This window comes from Entelurus aequoreus, linkage group LG04 (genome assembly GCF_033978785.1).
Source record: "Entelurus aequoreus isolate RoL-2023_Sb linkage group LG04, RoL_Eaeq_v1.1, whole genome shotgun sequence".
In the NCBI taxonomy this organism is placed as follows: Eukaryota; Metazoa; Chordata; class Actinopteri; order Syngnathiformes; family Syngnathidae; genus Entelurus; species Entelurus aequoreus.
In genome coordinates this window covers 24,437,067-24,456,718 of record NC_084734.1, presented here as the reverse complement: position 1 = coordinate 24,456,718, position 19,652 = coordinate 24,437,067, and the positions used below count along the sequence as shown (strand labels likewise).

Sequence of the window (19,652 nt, the reverse complement as noted above, 5' to 3'; positions counted from 1 at the left end):
CTGCAGAGATTACGTCTCACTTGCAGCATTATGGTGCTGCAAGCCTTTCTCTCCCTAAAAGCCGCCAGTGTTCTCTTTAATTTTAGATCGCTGTCTGCGGGTATATCACGGATACATTTAAGTACATTCACATAACAGACATGCTGCTTCCGCTCCAGACAACCCAGGCTTGTGACATCACAACATCTGGTTTCAGCAGCACGCTGTTCCGGTGATCAAAGTACGTCTTTTTTTTTTGCCGGCCAAATTTTCAGTGCATCACTAATCAATTGTGCGTAAATAATAAATTATCTAAATTGATTCATACTGTAACTACCTACTGGTGTTAATGTTTATGTTAGTGTGGTATGATGCTCATTTTCCCCATGGTCTGTGAACACACCGTGAGGGCGGGGAATGAGGAAGTGTTGTGTGTCTTGGAGTGAAACACGGAGGCGTGTGTGCACAGGGGAAATACTTGTTGGAATTGGGCCCGTTGTTGGCATTAGATCGGCAATCAAAGTAAAAAATAGCATCTGACTTTGTGTGTCATCTCCTGGACTTTGGTAAACAAGGTCAGTGCAAACGAAAGAGCACAAAATGGTGTGTGCTCAGAGAAAGTGGGGTCACTACATCACCAAAGACATACTATCCTTAAAAGTACCAGTATAATAGGAAAATAAATACTATTTATTTGCTGAATTGTGTTTAATTTTATCCGTTAAACCAGTGGTCCCCTACGACCCGATTGGTACCGGGTCGCACAAGAAATAAAATAAATAAATAAATTAAATTTTTTTTATTTTTTATTAAATCAACATAAAAAACAATATATACATTATATATCAATATAGATCAATGCAGTCTGCAGGGATACAGTCCGTATTTCTTTATAAAAAAATAGAATAAAATAACAATTTAAAAAAATACCCACCCCCCTTCCTCCGTGGGACAAATTTTCAAGCGTTGACAGGTCCGCAGCTACAAAAAGGTTGGGGACCACTGCGTTAAACCATATCCAATTATATTTTGCAAATTATGTGAAAATGGCGTCTAAACATCCACAAAATGGCACAATTTCAAATTGCCATTTTGAATATGCCACTCACAATGACTTCGGCAATTTCCGTACATTCAGGATCTGAGGACGTCATGGGGGGGAAACTCCTCTGCACTCTGCCCATAGTCAGCAGATCAGTCACACTGGAAATAAGCAAAAATGGGAAATAAATCTGCTGTTATCATTCACAATCCCTATATAAGACAAGAACACATGGCTTTCTTCTTTTTTTTAATACCTTCTAAATTGTAAATTACCATTAACAAAAGTCGGCTAACAATGCAGTCAACGGTGGCATCGCTATTCTGCCCATACAGCCCTTTAAATACCGATCCAAAAACCGCCAACAATACTCCGTTTACATCTTGTGACCTGAATATTAACCAAGTATTAGTGCTATTGTTATTATAAGCGCTAATGCAGACTGTCTATTTTTAGCAGCGCATTGATCACAGAGAGCGAACTGGCTTATTCTGCTATATTGACATACTCAGCCGGCCAGTGTCCTGCTGTTGCTTCGCCTCTGAGTTGGTAAAAGTTACTAATAAATTATATATATAAATATATATACACATACATACATATACACTACCGTTCAAAAGTTTGGGGTCACATTGAAATTTCCTTATTTTTTAAGGAAACTGTACTTTTCAATGAAGATAACTTTAAACTAGTCTTAACTTTAAAGAAATACACTCTATACATTGCTAATGTGGTAAATGACTATTCTAGCTGCAAATGTCTGTTTTTTGGTACAATATCTACATAGGTGTATAGAGGCCCATTTCCAGAAACTATCACTCCAGTGTTCTAATGGTACAATGTGTTTGCTCATTGGCTCAGAAGGCTAATTGATGATTAGAAAACCCTTGTGCAATCATGTTCACACATCTGAAAACAGTTTAGCTCGTTACAGAAGCTACAAAACTGACCTTCCTTTGAGCAGATTGAGTTTCTGGAGCATCACATTTGTGGGGTCAATTAAACGCTCAAAATGGCCAGAAAAAGATAACTTTCATCTGAAACTCGACAGTCTATTCTTGTTCTTAGAAATGAAGGCTATTCCACAAAATTGTTTGGGTGACCCCAAACTTTTGAACGGTAGTGTACATAAACACACAGGTATATCCATTCATACATTCAACTAGACCCGGAGATGGCGAGAAAGACAAAAAGATGCTTGTTGCGGCAGCTTTTGTTTTTTTTAACCCTTCCTGAGGATTATGATTATTCTTCATCTTAACGGGAAGAAATGAACATTATCAGTCGTCATCCTAGTGAACTGCAATTACCTGCTCCAGCAGACCAGTTGTGCAAGTGTTTGTTTTAATTAAACCAGACGTGAACAGGTGACACATAGCATCAAGTCGCAAATGAGATCTCGGTTTTGTTCACTTTCATGAAAGACTGTACTCAAGTACCATTAATCAACTTTGTTATATTCACGTATATGTGGTGGAGCACATCCATGTGACGTTACTGACAAGTAGTGACCAGTCAGTATTCACTACTAGAAATCATCTGTTAATTTATTTTTTTTAAAATGCCATATAGTCGACTGATCGTCGATGATGGGCACAATCTACCCTTACCCTCAGCCCCATATTTCCATGAGATATCCAACGTCCATGGTGGAGTCGATACATTTCCATTCTAGTCAACGTATCAGGGTCAGTCCGAAACCCTTCGCCAAATATACGCGGAGCTTCTATTTTTGCCGGATGCCAGAGCATGGCAGATCAATACAGCCGAAAATCAGCTTGTGCGGGAACACAAGTACTTACAAAGTAAAATACTCAAGTGTTCAAGGCGGATCATATTTTTCCATTTTTAAACCTACTCAGGGGCAGGGACGGACCTGAAGTCAAATGTTCAAGAGTTTTCAGATGTAATTTCACCTTGTTTAACAAGTTGAAAAACTTATTCGGGTGTTACCATTTAGTGGTCAATTGTACGGAATATGTACTTCACTGTGCAACCTACTAATAAAAGTCTCAATCAATCAATCAATGGATGAGGAGATGCTGTTTCAGGATGTCCAAAATCAAAGAATCATGTTACAGGCATAGACTGGACATCTTTTTTGTGGGCCTGAGATAATTGACACAGGACAGGAGAAGCAGGGGAGTTTTCAGCAGGAGATGAATGAGAAGTGTGTGCGCATAGCTAACCAGAGGTGTTGTGGCTTGCTACAAATACAAAAATAAAGTAGTCCTTCTTTAAGGCAAAACGGTTGTCTTTTCCGGCAGTCAAGTTACACCTAACAGTGTAACTTGACTGACTATTCGTTTAGTCGTTTAGCATTTCGCTGAAATCAAGCGTTAGATATAGAGGGGTTAAAAAAAAATCGATTTTGGATTGAATCGCGATTCTTATTTGTAACGATTTATCAATTAAAAAAAATAATAATAATAATTTTTTTTTTATATAAATCTGTCCTGTCCAGTCACTCAGGTAAATCATATTGTTGATGTACAGACAAATAGTGTTGTTGTAGATGCCATGTCTGCTGTATAGATTTACTTTAGAAAAGAAAAGAGTGGAATACTTCTCTTGTTGCCTTATTTGTATTTTACTTTATTAAATGTTTGGGTAGAATTTAATTAATCAAAACCAGTTTTCTTTTAAGTGATATAGAAATTTATCAGAGCTGTTTATCTATTTTATGGAGGATTTTAGTTAACTGGCAGCCAATGTTATCAAAAAAAGGATTGATTTTGAACCAAGAATCGTTTTGAATCGAAAATAAATTCTGAATCGAATCATTACCCCCAAGAATTTAATCGAATCATAGGGTGCCCAAAGATTCACAGTTAGATAGGACAGCCCGCGTCAGATAAAATGGTACATAAAGTACTTATCCTCTAAAACTTGGGACACAATCTGAACGGCCCAGTTGCAATCAATTCAATGCCCCAAGAATACAATTTCATCCATCCATTTCCTACCGCTTATTCCCTTCGGGGTCGTGGGGGGCGCTGGAGCCTATCTCAGCTACAATCGGGTGGAAGGCGGGGTTTGACCTGGATAAATGAGAATATTCACAGGCATGCTCATGGTATACTGTTTTAGCAAACTCTTAGATTGGGGACGTTATGTTCTCCCCGTGACTGCATGGGTTCCTTCCGGGCCCCCCGGCTTCCTCCCACCTCCAAAGACATGCACCTAGGAATATGCTCCAGCACCCCGTACGACTCCGAAAGGTGACACGCGGTAGAAAATGGATGGATGTGAAAACGCTCTAAACTGTGTATTAGGGTTTTATGCTGTCGATTCCAATCATCCATGAGTGAGATCGACCGATACCAATACTAATCCCGATCACATGTATTAACTGTAAACTTTTCCATGGTTAGTGCTATTGAGAGTGTAACAATATTGACACAATATTTTAACTAGTTTCTTATTCTCTTTTATGACATACAAACATGTGTTCAAGGAATCATTACCTGAGTTTGTAAACAGCAACAAAAACAACAACAAAATGTTGAGAAAATACAACTATCTATTACTCTTCTGTCAATTATATCCTGAAACTATCTCTGGAATTGACATTACCAATATATGTATTGATGCACCATTGACTTACATGTCGAATACTGACTGAATTTAAAAAAATTTTTTATCCTCTCTCTAGACTCATATTACCGTATTTTTCGGACTATAAGTCGCACCGGCCGAAAATGCATAATAAAGAAGGAAAAAAACATATATAAGTCGCACTGGAGTATAACTCGCATTTTTTGGGGAAATTTATTTGATAAAACCCAACACCAAGAATAGACATTTGAAAGGCAATTTAAAATAAATAAAGAATGGTGAACAACAGGCTGAATAAGTGTACGTTATATGACGCATAAATAACTAACTGAGAACGTGCCTGGTATGTTAATGTAACATATTATGGTAAGAGTCATTCAAATAACTATAACATATAGAACATGCTATACATTTACCAAACAATCTGTCACTCCTAATCGCTAAATCCGATTAGATCTTATACGTCTAGTCTCTTACGTGAATGAGCTAAATAATATTATTTGATACTTTACAGTAATGTGTTAATAATTTCACACATACTGTAAGTTGCTCCTGAGTACAAGTCGCACCCCCGGCCAAACTATGAAAAAAACTGCGATTTATAGTCCGAAAAATACGGTAATCTACTTCCTAATTTCATGTTAATAACTGCTTACTTACTGCTCTAACGTGGTCCCATCCGGGGTTGTTTAGCCCCGTCCTCAAGCAATAATGATACTTAAGAAAATTTGAAAATGCAGTTTATTTTAGCCATGATTAGCTGTTGGCCACTTATCAGCAGTGGTACCAAAAAATAGTGTCAGTCACAGGGATGCAATAGCGAACCGGTTTCACTATTAAATGTCATTAAAAACTTGACGTTTTTTTAAATAGCAAAGGCTCCACTATATCGTGTTTTAGTCCTCTTATTTTGCTATAAAGGACATTATACTGGTATGTTATTTTTGGCACAACCTGCACGTATACCTATTGAGAGACAAAGTAGTATGCTACATTAGCTTAAAACTGGCAGCAGAACAAATCAGCGGACTGATTGTTATTTCCAACAATAATACATAACACATCAAAGTCAAGACGGAACCTCTGTGATTTTATAAAAAAAAACATTTATCCATACATTATCATGATATTCCTGAAACAGTGATTATTACTCAGAATACAATCATACAGTCATACAGTCAAAATCTATAATCGTTTCTTCCCTAGTCAGTCAGACGGGATCGGTGTTTGTGATCGACATTAAAAGACGTACTGTAAATCGCAATGGCCGATCACGTACATTTTCATGAAAATTGTCCGATACCATTCGCCAGTCGATCGCTTCCCCCCTTCTGTGTACACCAGACCTGGGCATTTTACGGCCCGCGGGCCGCATCCGGCCCTTTGCGCATCCCTGTCCGGCCCGCGTGAGGCCAATCATAAATTACAAAATAAATTTCAAAAAGTATCTATGTCGAGTGTGCAATACAACGGTGCTGCTTTTGTTTTGAAAAGCGTTATTTGTATTACTTCCGTGTGGACGTATGCGCGTGTGCGATTGTGAGTGAATTGAACGGCGCAATCACAAATTACAAAATAAAGTTTAAAAAACATCTATGTCGTGCGCGCAATACAACTGTGCTGCTTTTATTTTGAAAAGTGTTATTTATGTCCGTATGTCCGTGTGTAACCTGTGAGTGAAGGTGCATAGAGACAAGTGATGAGACGCTAAAAAAAGAAAAGTTGATGACGAATGCCGTGTTTTCAACAAGACATGGACTGGCAAGTATTTCTTTACATAAATTAAAAGGTAAAGCCGTGTGCTTAATTTGTGGTACACAGCTTGCTGTGTTTAAAGAATATCATTTTAATCGCCACTACACGATGAAACACGAGGGAAAATACCGGAATGTGTCTGATGAAGTGCGCGCAAGGGAGGCCGATGCGTTGATGGTAAAACTGCAAACCCAACAAGGACTTTTTGCCATATTTCACACCCCCAGAGATGCAGCCGTCAGGACAAGTTTCGTCATTTCTCACAAAAGCGCCAGAAAAAGTAAGGCGTTTTCTGACGGAGAGTTTATTAAGGAGTGCTTATTGGACTTTGTTGCGCTGTATGCCCGGAGACATGGACTGTTTTTCGCTAACTTTGGATGAGAGATGTGATGTACGTCAGTGGTCCCCAACCTTTTTGTAGCTGGGGACCGGTCAACGCTTGAAAATTTGACCGGGGGGGAGGGGGTGGAATTTTTTATTTTATTTTATTTTTTTCCCCCATAAAGAAATACAATCATGTGTGCTTACGGACTGTATCCCTGCAGACTGTATTGATCTATATTGATATATAATGTACATATTGTGTTTTTTATGTTGATTTAATTTTAAAAAAAAATATATATATATATTTTTTATTTATTTTTTATTTTTTTACATTTCTTGCGCGGCCCGGTACCAATCGGTCCGCGGACCGGTACCGTGCCGCGGCCCGGTGGTTGGGGACCACTGATGTACGTGACACCGCCCAGCTGCTCTTCTTCTTACGTGGGATAACTGCAGACTTTCAAATCACGGAGTAGCTGGCAGCCATGCAGTCAATTAAAGAGACAACCACAGGTAATGACTTGTTCACATAGGTAAATGCGTGTTTGGACATGTTAGGACTGAAATGGGACAAGATGGCAGGTGTGACCAGGTGCGCCGAAAAGGGGGGGTAAAGGAGACGGATTCTAGGGGCCCATGATGGAGGGGGGCCCAGAGAGGCCCCTAATGATGATGAAATTATAATACAGGGGGCCCTGTAAAGATTCTTTTCATGGGGCCCAAAATCCCTAGCGGCGCCCCTGGGTGTGACAATCCAATCCACTTCATTTATATAGCACATTTAAACAACAAAATGTTTCCAAAGTGCTGCACAACAATATTAAAAACAATATTCAAATATTATCCTTAGCTGAGTGTCGTACGCACGCCAAAATACTGGGGGCGCTGTAGCCTAGGACTTAAGACCATTTTAGCCAATCAGAAACATCCAAAACGTAATTTCCGGAGGCGGCATATAGCAAAAGTAGCAGGTCACTGCAAAAAATAATTATATATGTGGACTGGCCGAGAAGTAGAGCTACTTTTAAGCATCATTTTGGAGTTTAAAGTTAACAAAACTCAACAAAGTGTTGACTGGGAAACTTGCCAGTCAAGTATGGTGACATTCTTACTCTATTTTGGAACGGTATGAACCTGGAGGGACATCTGAGGAATTTCCTCAACGGAATGAGGACATCACAAAAACAACTATCAACTAGGGCTGCAACAACTAATCGATTAAAATCGATTATTAAAATAGTTGCCGATTAATTTAGTCATCGATTCGGTGGATCTATGCTATGCGCATGCGCAGTTTTTTTTGTTTTTTTTTAATAACATTTTTTTATTTTTAATAAACCTTTATTTATAAACTGCAACATGTACAAACAGCTGAGAAACAATAATCAAAATAAGTATGGTGCCAGTATGTTGTTTTTTTCCAATAAAATACTGGATAGGATAGAAATGTAGTTTGTCTATTTTATCCGATTATTAATCGATTAATCGAAGTAATAATCGACAGATTAATCGATTATCAAATTAATCGTTAGTTGCAGCCCTACTATCAACACTAAACTGAAAGTGATTTGTGGAATGTACACACAAGCAGTCGAGGAAGCAGGGTGAAAGAAGTGGTTACGGTAGAGTTGTTTTGCTGTACTTCCAACTATGCCAGCAGATCTGGGGCGGTTCTCCATCAACTACATCCATTCAATTTGGAATAGAAACATGAGATATTGACACAAGCTCTCACAGGAGTTGGGATTCTCCATTCACCCTTGACGCCTGGTCACAGACAAAGATATGCCGAATGATGTACAAGAGCAGCAAGATTCCAATGGGAACAATCCACAATCTTCTGTGGTGAAAAATACTTCAGGTATGTGGGCGCTAACTTCATTGCTAGGTAGTGATATTGTTAAAAGGCAGATAGATGGGGCATCAAAACCTTTTTATATGAACTACACTGCAATTACAAATGCTCTCAGAGGACCACTTTCAAACCATGTGGAATCATATTTTGCCCATTTGTTTGAATATGATCAAAGTTTGACAACAGTGTGACAAAAATACTTGCTTTGGAATCAGAAGTCAAGATGGCAAGCATATATTAAAGTTCAGCTGTTTTAGATGTATTTAAATAGGGTTGTGTTAAAAATGCTTTGAGTAGTTTCTTGTAATAAATAATATTGAGTTAAGTAAAACTGCAGTTGCATTAAATGTTGTTTTTTACTGTCCAAATTAAAATACCTCGAAGTGCTTTATTGACCATTGTTTCCCGACGATGTTGAGGGCCATTCGACATGTTGTAAATAACATGTCACTATCTTACACCTGTGCTAAAGTGGGTTTATCCCAAATAATGTATTCATACGGAGCCCCTAAAGGGACATGGGGGATTTTTAAATTTTTTTTTAGACATGTATCTCGTGTGCACGAGAAAGTATCTCGTGGCCACGAGAAAGTTTCTCGTGCGCACGAGAAACTTTTTATAAAAAAAAAAAATTTAAATTAAAAAAATATTATTATTATTATTTTTTTTAAATAAAAAGTTTCTCGTGCGCACGAGAAACTTTCTCGTGGCCACGAGAAAGCATTGGATGCGTGCGCATGGTTTGAGGTGTGTGTTAAAATGGCAGTTTAGGAGTTAATTTGGCTGTATTTCCAACTAGGACAGGGGTCGGCAACCCGCGGCTCCGGAGCCGCATGCGGCTCTTTGACCACTCTGTTGCGGCTCAGCTGCATACTTGCCGACCCTCCAGGTTTTTCAACGACCCCCCCGATTTTCCCAGCAGACTGCCTCTCCTAGAAATCTCCCAGGGTAAATATTATCCTATTTTCACTCGAATTACTTAATCAAGGGCGTGCCCTAATGGCACGGCATTAATTGTCCTCTATAGCATTTACAAACAGCGTGCCAGCCCGGCCACATGTTATATGTTGCTTTTACTTGCACACGTAGGCGACAGCAAGGCGTACTTGTTCAACAGCCACACAGCTTACACTGACGGTGGCCGTATAAGTTAAAGTTAAAAAGTTAACTTTAACACTGTTACGTTACAAATATGCGCCACACTGTGAACCCATACCAAAAAAGAATGACAAAAACATTTCTGGAGAACATCCGCACCGTAACACAACACAACAAATACCCAGAATCCCATGCAGCCCTAACTCTTCCGGTCTACATTATACAACCCCGCTACCACCAAACCCCCCCACACATCAACCCACCCACCCCCTCTCCGTGTGTCGGTTGAGCGGAAGAGTTAGTGCTGCATGGGATTCTGGGTATTTGTTGTGTTGTGTTTATGTTGTGTTACAGTGCAGATGTTCTCCAGAAATGTGTTTGTCATTCTTTTTTGGTGTGGGTTCAAAGTGTGGCGCATATTTGTAACGTAACAGTGTTAAAGTTGTTAGGGACGGTGTGGCGAAGTTGGTAGAGTGGCTGTGCCAGCAATCGGAGTGTTGCTGGTTACTGGGGTTCAATTCCCACCTTCTACCTTCCTAGTCACGTCCGTTGTGTCCTTGGGCAAGACACTTCACCCTTTGCCTCTGATGGCTGCTGGTTAGCGCCTTGCATGGCAGCTCCCGCCATCAGTGTGTGAATGTGTGTGTGAATGGGTAAATGTGGAAATACTGTCAAAGCGCTTTGAGTACCTTGAAGGTAGAAAAGCGCTATACAAGTATAACCCATTTATCATTATTTATCATTTTTGTACGACTACCGTCAGTGTGAGCTGTGTGGCTGTTGAACAAGTATGCCTTGCTGGCACTTACGTGATCAAGCAAAAGCTACATTCAACATGTGGCCAAGCAGGTACGCTGTTTGGGCAGGCTGTAGAAGGCGCTAAAAGCAGTGCCAGCAACGTCCTGAAATTTGGGAGTCTCTCGGAAAATTGAGAGGGTTGGCAAGAAAGACGCTATCAAGCGCCATTCAATTAAAAGTCACGGGCCGCACTAACATTAAATTTCCTTATTAAGATGCGTGCCGGTGCGTGTGTCAGAGACCCCTGGTTAACATAGCGCAAAGCAATTAAGCTTTGTATGTGGTGTTTTCATTTTAAATTTTCAAAATTTTTTTGTGGCTCCCATTGTTTTCTTTAATTTGTGAAACTTTCCAAAATGGCTCTTTGAGTGGTAAAGGTTGCCGACCCCTGAACTAGGACTTTCCCCCATGTGTGTTGTGGCAAAATGTGAATGCCTGATTAGTAGGTGTGAGACAAACACTTTATCTTCCTGGTTATTGTAACGTTACGTGTTTGACATTACCGTATTTTCCGCACCATAAGCCGCACCTAAAAACCACAATTTTTCTCAAAAGCAGACAGTGCGGCTAATAACCCGGTGCGCCTTATATATGGATTAATATTCATATTTATTTTCATAAAAGTTTAGGTCTCGCAACTACGGTAAACAGCCGCCATCTTTTTTCCCCGTAAAAGAGGAAGCGCTTCTTCTTCTACGGTAAGCAACCGCCAAGGTGAGCACCCGCCCCCATAGAAGAGGAAGCGCTTCTTCTTCTACTGTAAGCAACCGCCAAGGTGAGCACCCGCCCCCGTAGAAGAAGAAGCGCGCGGATATTACGTTTCATTTCATTTGTGTATTTCTGTAAAGACAACAAAATGTCTCCTACTAAGAGACACGCGTACAAGGTTCCACTGACTTTTGATATTCATGTGAACCGCACTGTGGATACAACGGGAACACGTACGGTGAATATTCGCACCACAGGGAATGAGAAGTCGTCCTACTGTGGTTCTAGCTTGCCATGCTAACTGCCAGAAACTTCCACCCACGGTGATATTCAAAAGGAAGACCTTGCCAAAAGAGAACTTTCCAGCCGGCGTCATCATAAAAGCTACCTCGAAGGGATGGATGGATGAAGAAAAGATGAGCGAGTGGTTGATAGACGTTTACGCGAAGACACCGGGTGACTTTTTTCACGCAGCGCCGTTCCTGTTGATCTACGACTGCATGCGCGTCCACATCATCGATGGTGTCAAAAAACAAGTGAAGCACACCGAAGAAGAATAATTCGAGGGATTTGTGGATGAGTAATAACTTCAGAAAGTGAGCTTTAAATGTTTGTTTTGTGTGTCGTGTGACATTAACGTATGAGCAACGTTGAGTTATTGATGTTGCTATTGCTCTGCACTATTTTGAGTGTTACTATTTTTGTGATTGCACATTTGTACATTACATTTTGGGAGTGAACAGAGTTGTTAGAACGCTGGTTTGTAATATATTATTAAAGTTTGACTGACCTATCTGACTGTTTTGTTGACATTCCCTTTAGCGTAGCGTAGGTGCGGCTAATAGCACGGGGCGGCTAATAGGTAAACAAAGTTTTGAAATATTCCGTTCATTAAACGTGCGGCTAATAACACGGGGCGCCTTATGGTGCGGAAAATACGGTATTTAAGACTTTATCATGACTTTATCAGAAGTCAAGATGGCAAGCATATATTAAAGTTCAGCTGTTTTAGATGGACAGTTTTCCTCTTCTGTGGCTGTGGGGGGTAGGCGTGGCTTGTGGACCTGCTGCGAAGCGGAGTGTGCCAGTTAGTCTGATGTTGATGTGATAAAACTTCTTTCTTGTTTGGAAGATAAACACACAATTGTAACTGTTATTTCTTCCTGCACATAATAAATATGTACAACGTGTTTGGATGTATTCAATTATGTAAAATTGTCATTAAATGTAATATTGCCTGACAAAAAGTGATTCAACGTAATATTTTGATATTTACACATCGCATATTTACACACGCGCATCTGACTAGAATACCCTTATGTGCATTACATATATCAACATCAAGTACCTACTGTACTGTTTACTTGTTGAAATACCCTTTTTAGAGCAAATATCTACCCATATAATTTATATGTGTATATATAATATAAAATATATATATAATATATCCATCCATCCATCCATTTCCTACCGCTTATTCCCTTCGGGGTCGCGGGGGCGCTGGAGCCTATCTCAGCTACAATCGGGCGGAAGGCGGGGTACACCCTGGATAAGTCGCCACCTCATCGCAGGGCCAACACAGATGGACAGACAACATTCACACTCACATTCACACACTAGGGCCAATTTAGTGTTGCCAATCAACCTATCCCCAGGTGCATGTCTTTGGAGGTGGGAGGAAGCCGGAGTACCCGGAGGGAACCCACGCAGTCACGGGGAGAACATGCAAACTCCACACAGAAAGATCCCGAGCCCGGGATTGAACTCACGACTACTCAGGACCTTCGTATTGTGAGGCAGACGCACTAACCCCTCTGCCACCGTGCTGCCCATAATATAATATAATATAATATATATATATATATATGTATATATATATATATATAATAATACCTGGGATTTATATAGCGCTTTTCTAAGTACCCAAAGTCGCTTTACATGTTAAAAACCCATCATTCATTCACACCTGGTGGTGGTAAGCTACTTTCGTAGCCACAGCTGCCCTGGGGTAGACTGACGGAAGCGTGTCTGCCAATTTGCGCCTACGGCCCGGCCCCTCCGACCACCACCTATCATTTATTCAACATTCATTCCGGTGTGAGCGGCACCGGGGGCAAGGGTGAAGTGTCCTGCCCAAGGACACAACGGCATGGTAAGAGGGGGGGAGCGAACCTGCAACCCTCAGGTTTCTGACACGGGCACTCTACCCACTACGCCATGCCGCCCCTACAGTATATACACGCACACACACATATATACATGTATACTGTATAGGAAGAAACACACATACATATATACAGTATACATATATACACACAAACACTAAATTTGACATACAAAATAACTACTATTTTTAGGAACAAGTTACAGTAATATATATATATATATATATATATATATATATATATATATATATATATATATATATATATATATATATATATATATATATATCCATCCATCCATCCATCTTCTTCCGCTTATCCGAGGTCGGGTCGCGGGGGCAGCAGCCTAAGCAGGGAAGCCCAGACTTCCCTCTCCCCAGCCACTTCGTCTAGCTCTTCCCGGGGGATCCCGAGGCGTTCCCAGGCCAGCCGGGAGACATAGTCTTCCCAACGTGTCCTGGGTCTTCCCCGTGGCCTCCTACCGGTCGGACGTGCCCTAAACACCTCCCTAGGGAGGCGTTCGGGTGGCATCCTGACCAGATGCCCGAACCACCTCATCTGGCTCCTCTCCATGTGGAGGAGCAGTGGCTTTACTTTGAGCTCCTCCCGGATGACAGAGCTTCTCACCCTATATATATATATATAAATTATATGGGTAGATATTTGCTTCAAAAAGGGTATTTCTACCAGTAAACGGTACAGTAGGTACTTGATTTATATACAGTATATGTAATGCTAATAAGAGTATTCTATTAGGATATGCAGAGATAAGATGTGTCAAAATATTACTAGAAATACAATTTTGGCAGCAACAAAGTGGCCATTTGGGTAGATATTTGCTCTAAAAAGGGTATTTCAACAAGTAAACAGTACAGTAGGTACTTGATGTTGATATATGTAATGCACATAAGGGTATTCTAGTCAGATGCGCGTGTGTAAATATGCGATGTGTAAATATCAAAATATTACGTTGAATCACTTTTTGTCAGGCAATATTACATTTAATGACAATTTTACATAATTGAATACATCCAAACACGTTGTACATATTTATTATGTGCAGGAAGAAATAACAGTTACAATTGTGTGTGTATCTTCCAAACAAGAAAGAAGTTTTATCACATCAACATCTAATAACTGGCACACTCCGCTTCGCAGCAGGTCCGCAAGCCACGCCCACCCCCCACAGCCACAGAAGAGGAAAACTGTCCTTTCCCGGGCATGATAAAGTCTTAAATACTAGCGTTACAATAACCAGGAAGATAAAGTGTTTGTCTCACACCTAATCAGGCATTCACATTTTGCCACAACACACATGGGGGAAAGTCTTAGTTGGAAATACAGCCAAATTAACTCCTAAACTGCCATTTTAACACACACCTCAACCCATGCGCACGCATCCAATGCTTTCTCGTGGCCACGAGAAACTTTTTATTAAAAAAATAAAATAAAATAAATAAATATTATTATTTTTTTTTTTATAAAAAGTTTCTCGTGCGCACGAGATACATGTCTAAAAAAAAAATCCCCATGTCCCTTTAGGGGCTCCGTATTATTCATGATTATTGAATGTAATTTTGTAAAAATCCTTATAAATGTTTTATTTTTTTTCACTAGGCAAAATTTAAAGCACAGATATTTTATTATAAAAAGGTCAGTAAATGATGTATATATTTGTATGAAATGGGAAAGGGGTAGGATTAAATAAGCTTTACTTCTCCCTACTCCTGTAAAGTGAAATGATATGAAACTGTGATGTATTATGATGTGGTCGGATCATGTTTTGTTTAGTTATGTTCTGTTAGTTTTGGACTTCCTTAGTTGTTTTGTGCACTTCTGGGGTTTGTTTTAGTCACCATGGTTACTTATGATTTTCACCTGCCTTGTACGCGCACCTGTTGCTCATCAGACTATTTAAGCCTGCCTTTTCCGGTCACTCGTCGTGGCTTCATTGTTTGCATTTGCAACGGTTACGTTGGCATTCTGGTTTTCGAGCTCATGATTCCTGTGCTAAGTTACCTTAGCTTCTAGTATTCCTGTGCTGAGTAAGTTTTTGCTTTAGATTCTCGTGCACGCTTTCCTTTAGTTTTGTTCCTGTCTGTTGTAATGTGTATGATTTATGAGAAATAAATCATCTCCTACCTGCACGCTTTCGTCCGGAGCCGTCAGTTTTGCGTCCCGGGAACGAACCGCAGCACGCTGCACCCCACCGTGACAAATGACTGAGCTACGTGACGTCATTTCTTGTGATGTCACACGGGGCATTCCTTGTCGGGACAGGATTCGTTCCAAGTGATTCGAATAAAGAACCAATTCTTTTTCTTTACTATAGTGGTCTCGATAACGGGTACCGGTTCTCAAAAAGGGATTCGAGTCCCAGGACTCGGTTCTTTTCTTATCGAACAACCGGGAAAACCGGTTTCGAGCATCATCCCTACTGATACCCCATACTCTCTGAGCACTCCCCACAGGACTTCCCGAGGGACACGGTTGAATGCCTTCTCCAAGTCCACAAAGCACATGTAGACTGGTTGGGCAAACTCCCATGCACCCTCAAGGACCCTGCCGAGAGTATAGAGCTGGTCCACATTTCCACGACCAGGACGGAAACCACACTGTTCCTCCTGAATCCGAGGTTCGACTATCCGGCGTAGCCTCCTCTCCAGTACACCTGAATAGACCTTACCGGGAAGGCTGAGGAGTGTGATCCCACGACAGTTGGAACACACCCTCCGGTTCCCCTTCTTAAAGAGAGGAACCACCACCCCGGTCTGCCAATCCAGAGGTACCGCCCCCGATATCCACGCGATGCTGCAGAGTCTTGTCAACCAAGAAAGCCCCACAGCATCCAGAGCCTTAACAAACTCCGGGCGGATCTCATCCACCCCTGGGGCCTTGCCACCGAGGAGCTTTTTAACTACCTCAGCAACCTCAGCCCCAGTAATAGGAGAGCCCACCACAGATTCCCCAGGCACTGCTTTCTCATAGGAATACGTGTTGGTTGGATTGAGGAGGTCTTCGAAGTATTTCCTCCCCCGATCCACAACATCCGCAGTCGAGGTCAGCAGAACACCATCCTCACCATACATGGTGTTGACAGTGCACTGCTTCCCCTTCCTGAGGCGGCGGATGGTGGTCCAGTATCGCTTTGAAGCCGCGTGGGAGTCGATTTCCATGGCTTCCCCAAACCCCTCCCATGTCCGAGTTTTTACCTCCACGACCGCTGAATCTGCACACCGCTTGGCCTGTCGGTACCTGTCCGCTGCCTCCGGAGTCCTATGAGCCAAAAGAACCTGATAGGACTCTTCAGCTTTACGGCATCCCTCACCGCTGGTGTCCACCAACGGGTTCTAGGATTACTGCCACGACAGGCACAAACTACCTTGCGGCCACAGCTCTAATCAGCCGCCTCGACAAAGAGGTGTGGAACATGGTCCACTCTGACTCAATGTCCAGCACCTCCTTTGTGACATGTTCAAAGTTCTTCCGGAGGTGGGAATTGAAATTCTCTCTGACAGGAGACTCTGCTAGACGTTCCCAGCAGACCCTCACAATGCGTTTGGGCCTGCCAGGTCTGTCCGGCATCCTCCCCCACCATCGTAGCCAACTCACCACCAGGTGGTGATAGGTAGAAAGCTCCGCCCCTCTCTTCACCCGAGTGTCCAAAACATGAGGCCACAAATCCGATGACACAACTACAAAGTCGATCATGGAACTGCGGCCTAGGGTGTCCTGGTGCCAAGTGCACATATGGACACCCTTTTGCTTGAACATGGTGTTTGTTATGGACAATCTGTGACGAGCACAAAAGTCCAATAACAAAACACCACTCGGGTTCAGATCCGGGCGGCCATTCTTCCCTATCAAGCCTCTCCAGGTTTCACTGTCGTTGCCAACATGAGCGTTGAAGTCCCCCAATAGGACAAGGGAATCACCCCAGCACTTTCCAGTACTCCCTCGAGTGTCAATAATTTACTTGAACTACGATATGTTCTGCAGAAAAAAAAATGTTTTCATTAAAAAATAAACAGAGAAGTGAATGGGGAAATAAGCATGAGTGTGGCGTAGTGTTGTCCAGATAACACTATTTTCGTACCGGTACAGGTACCAAAATGTATTTCAATACTTTTCTAAATAAAGGGGACCACAAAAAATTGCATTATTGGTTTTATTTTAACAACAAATCTTACGGTACATTAAACATATGTTTGTTGTTGCAAATTTGTCCCTAAATAAAATAGTGAACATACAAGACAATTTGTCTTTTAATAGTAAGTAAGCAAACAAATGCTCCTAATTAGTCTGCTGACATATGCAGTAAAATATTGAGTCATTTTCCATTCTATTATTTTGTCAAAATTATTAAGGACAAGTGTAGAAAATGAATTATTAATCTACTTGTTCATTTACTGTTAATATCTGCTTACTTTCTCTTTCAACATGTTCTAGCTACACTTCTGTTGAAATGTAATAATCACTTATTCTTCTGTTGTTTAGATGTTTTACATTAGTTTTGGATGATACCACAAATTTGGGTATCAATCCGGTGCCAAGTCGTTACAGGATCATACATTGGTCATATTCAAAGTCCTCATTTGTCCAGGGACATATTTCCTGAGTTTATGAACCAAATATAAATAAAAATAAAAAACGAAAAAAGATTGTGATGCTAAAAAATATCGATGTAATCATAGTAGTATCGACTAGATACGCTCCTGGGGTGGAGACCGGTATTTTTTTGAGGCGGTATAGTATCGAATATGATTCATTAGTATCGCGGTATTATACTAGTACCGATACCGTACAACCCTAGTGTGGCATGACAATGGTTAAATGCGTGGCCCTCACAGCGTGAGGCTTGGCAACTCTGAGTGCACATACTTGATACACAACTTATATTTTGCGCTGCATTTTTTAGTAAACTATACAGAATATTGCAATATTGTATCACAGGATAATATCGCATCATTAAATCATTGCCACTCCCCAGCCCTAATGTGCTTAGTCACTAAGAATGCAACATTTACCAGTATTGTGTTGTCACAAAACAATTATGGTCGTTGCGAACCTGCAGGAAATGACGGTCGCAATAATTACTCGTGTTTTCTTCCGTTTACTACTTTCTACTGCTATGGGGCTTCATTCTCAATTATTTCAAGTCAGCCCCTCCCCATTCCCTAGTAGTCAAGATGGCGACTATTGGGGGTGGAAAGTGGGTGAGTAGTGCCCATCACTGTGCACTCACGATTGAATATACATGCGCTGGAAGCACACTGCATTTTGCCATACTTCTCAGTGTGAATTAAAACATACTTATTTAAAAGAGCAAATGTAAAGGCTCACATTAATTAAGATGATTTTTTTTTTTAAATAATAGGAATTAGTTAAGTCACATGTATAAACCATTATATATGGTTATTTTTGACAAGGGTATTACTGTAATTATCAGTATGACCCTATGCATATCAAAAGAGAAGCAAATTAATGATATACCTTCCATCGTAAAATCCCAGTGGGCGAGATCTGTTGATATACGGGACGTTCTCCAGTCAACCTGGAAAAAACTGGGAATTGTGGTAAATATTTAAGGACATATTCAAGGCAAATGCTAACTACTGACCTGATGTATTATCCTATATCAAAGCAAAAGGACGAGCCAGAAACGCGCCGAATCTCAGCAGCCGGTCCTGCGCCTCCTCACGACCAACCCAGCAGTCAGTTGCTAGGCAAACAAGGGATCCAATATTTCTTCACCAAGCCGTCGAACAAAATTGCTCAGGTTGGCAAAGATGCGGCATATACATCAATACGTATAATAGCTTCGTGCTCCAAGCCCTTTTCACCAGAAACCAAAATATACTCCTGATAGAACCGCGGCGCCTCCTTCTTTTCTGGTTTAATGGCGGTTGGCAGCAACCTTGTGGTGTGCATTACCGCCACCTTCTGATATGGAGTGTGGACCGAGATGGAACACTACTCTATATTAGTTTATTTAACCCAGTCTTTTTAAAATGTATTTAAGGCTTTATACCATGCAAGTTATGAGTGCAATCCTAAAATATCTTCCACTACTAACCATATAACCTTCTCTTTCGATAACTTATTTTCCAGTATTCCACTTTCTCTATTGTATTTCTTACACTGTATTAAAGCATGCCTGTAATATTCATAGCCAATGAATACCCTATGTTGGATGAGTGGCATTTTAATCAGGCATCTGTTTAGGCAACTACATACTCAAGGTGGCCCGGTAGGGGTCCTGGCTTGGAATGAGGAAGTCAGTAGACAACACAGCTAACGGTAGAGAAGTTGGATGTAGATGACCTGTTGGAATAAAAACACAACTCAAAGCCTGAAGAAATCGTCCTGC

General features: G+C 40.9%; 1 protein-coding gene across 5 annotated transcripts in view; it reads right to left on the bottom strand.

Moving 5' to 3' along the window:
* Window positions 1-19,219, bottom strand: part of gpr63 (G protein-coupled receptor 63) — a 32,484-nt gene extending 13,265 nt beyond the window's left edge. The window contains exons 1-4 of one of the 5 annotated variants that reach the window (XM_062044410.1): window positions 18,903-19,219; window positions 18,776-18,846; window positions 3,988-4,062; window positions 1,089-1,182 (exon numbers count right to left, since the gene is read on the bottom strand). The gene's annotated coding sequence lies outside the window, so the exon portion shown is untranslated. The remainder of the gene's footprint in view (window positions 1-1,088; window positions 1,183-3,987; window positions 4,063-18,775; window positions 18,847-18,902) is intronic. The other 4 variants (XM_062044408.1, XM_062044409.1, XM_062044407.1 and 1 more) reach the window with 4 other exon arrangements.
* Between the last annotated feature and the right edge of the window lie 433 nt (window positions 19,220-19,652).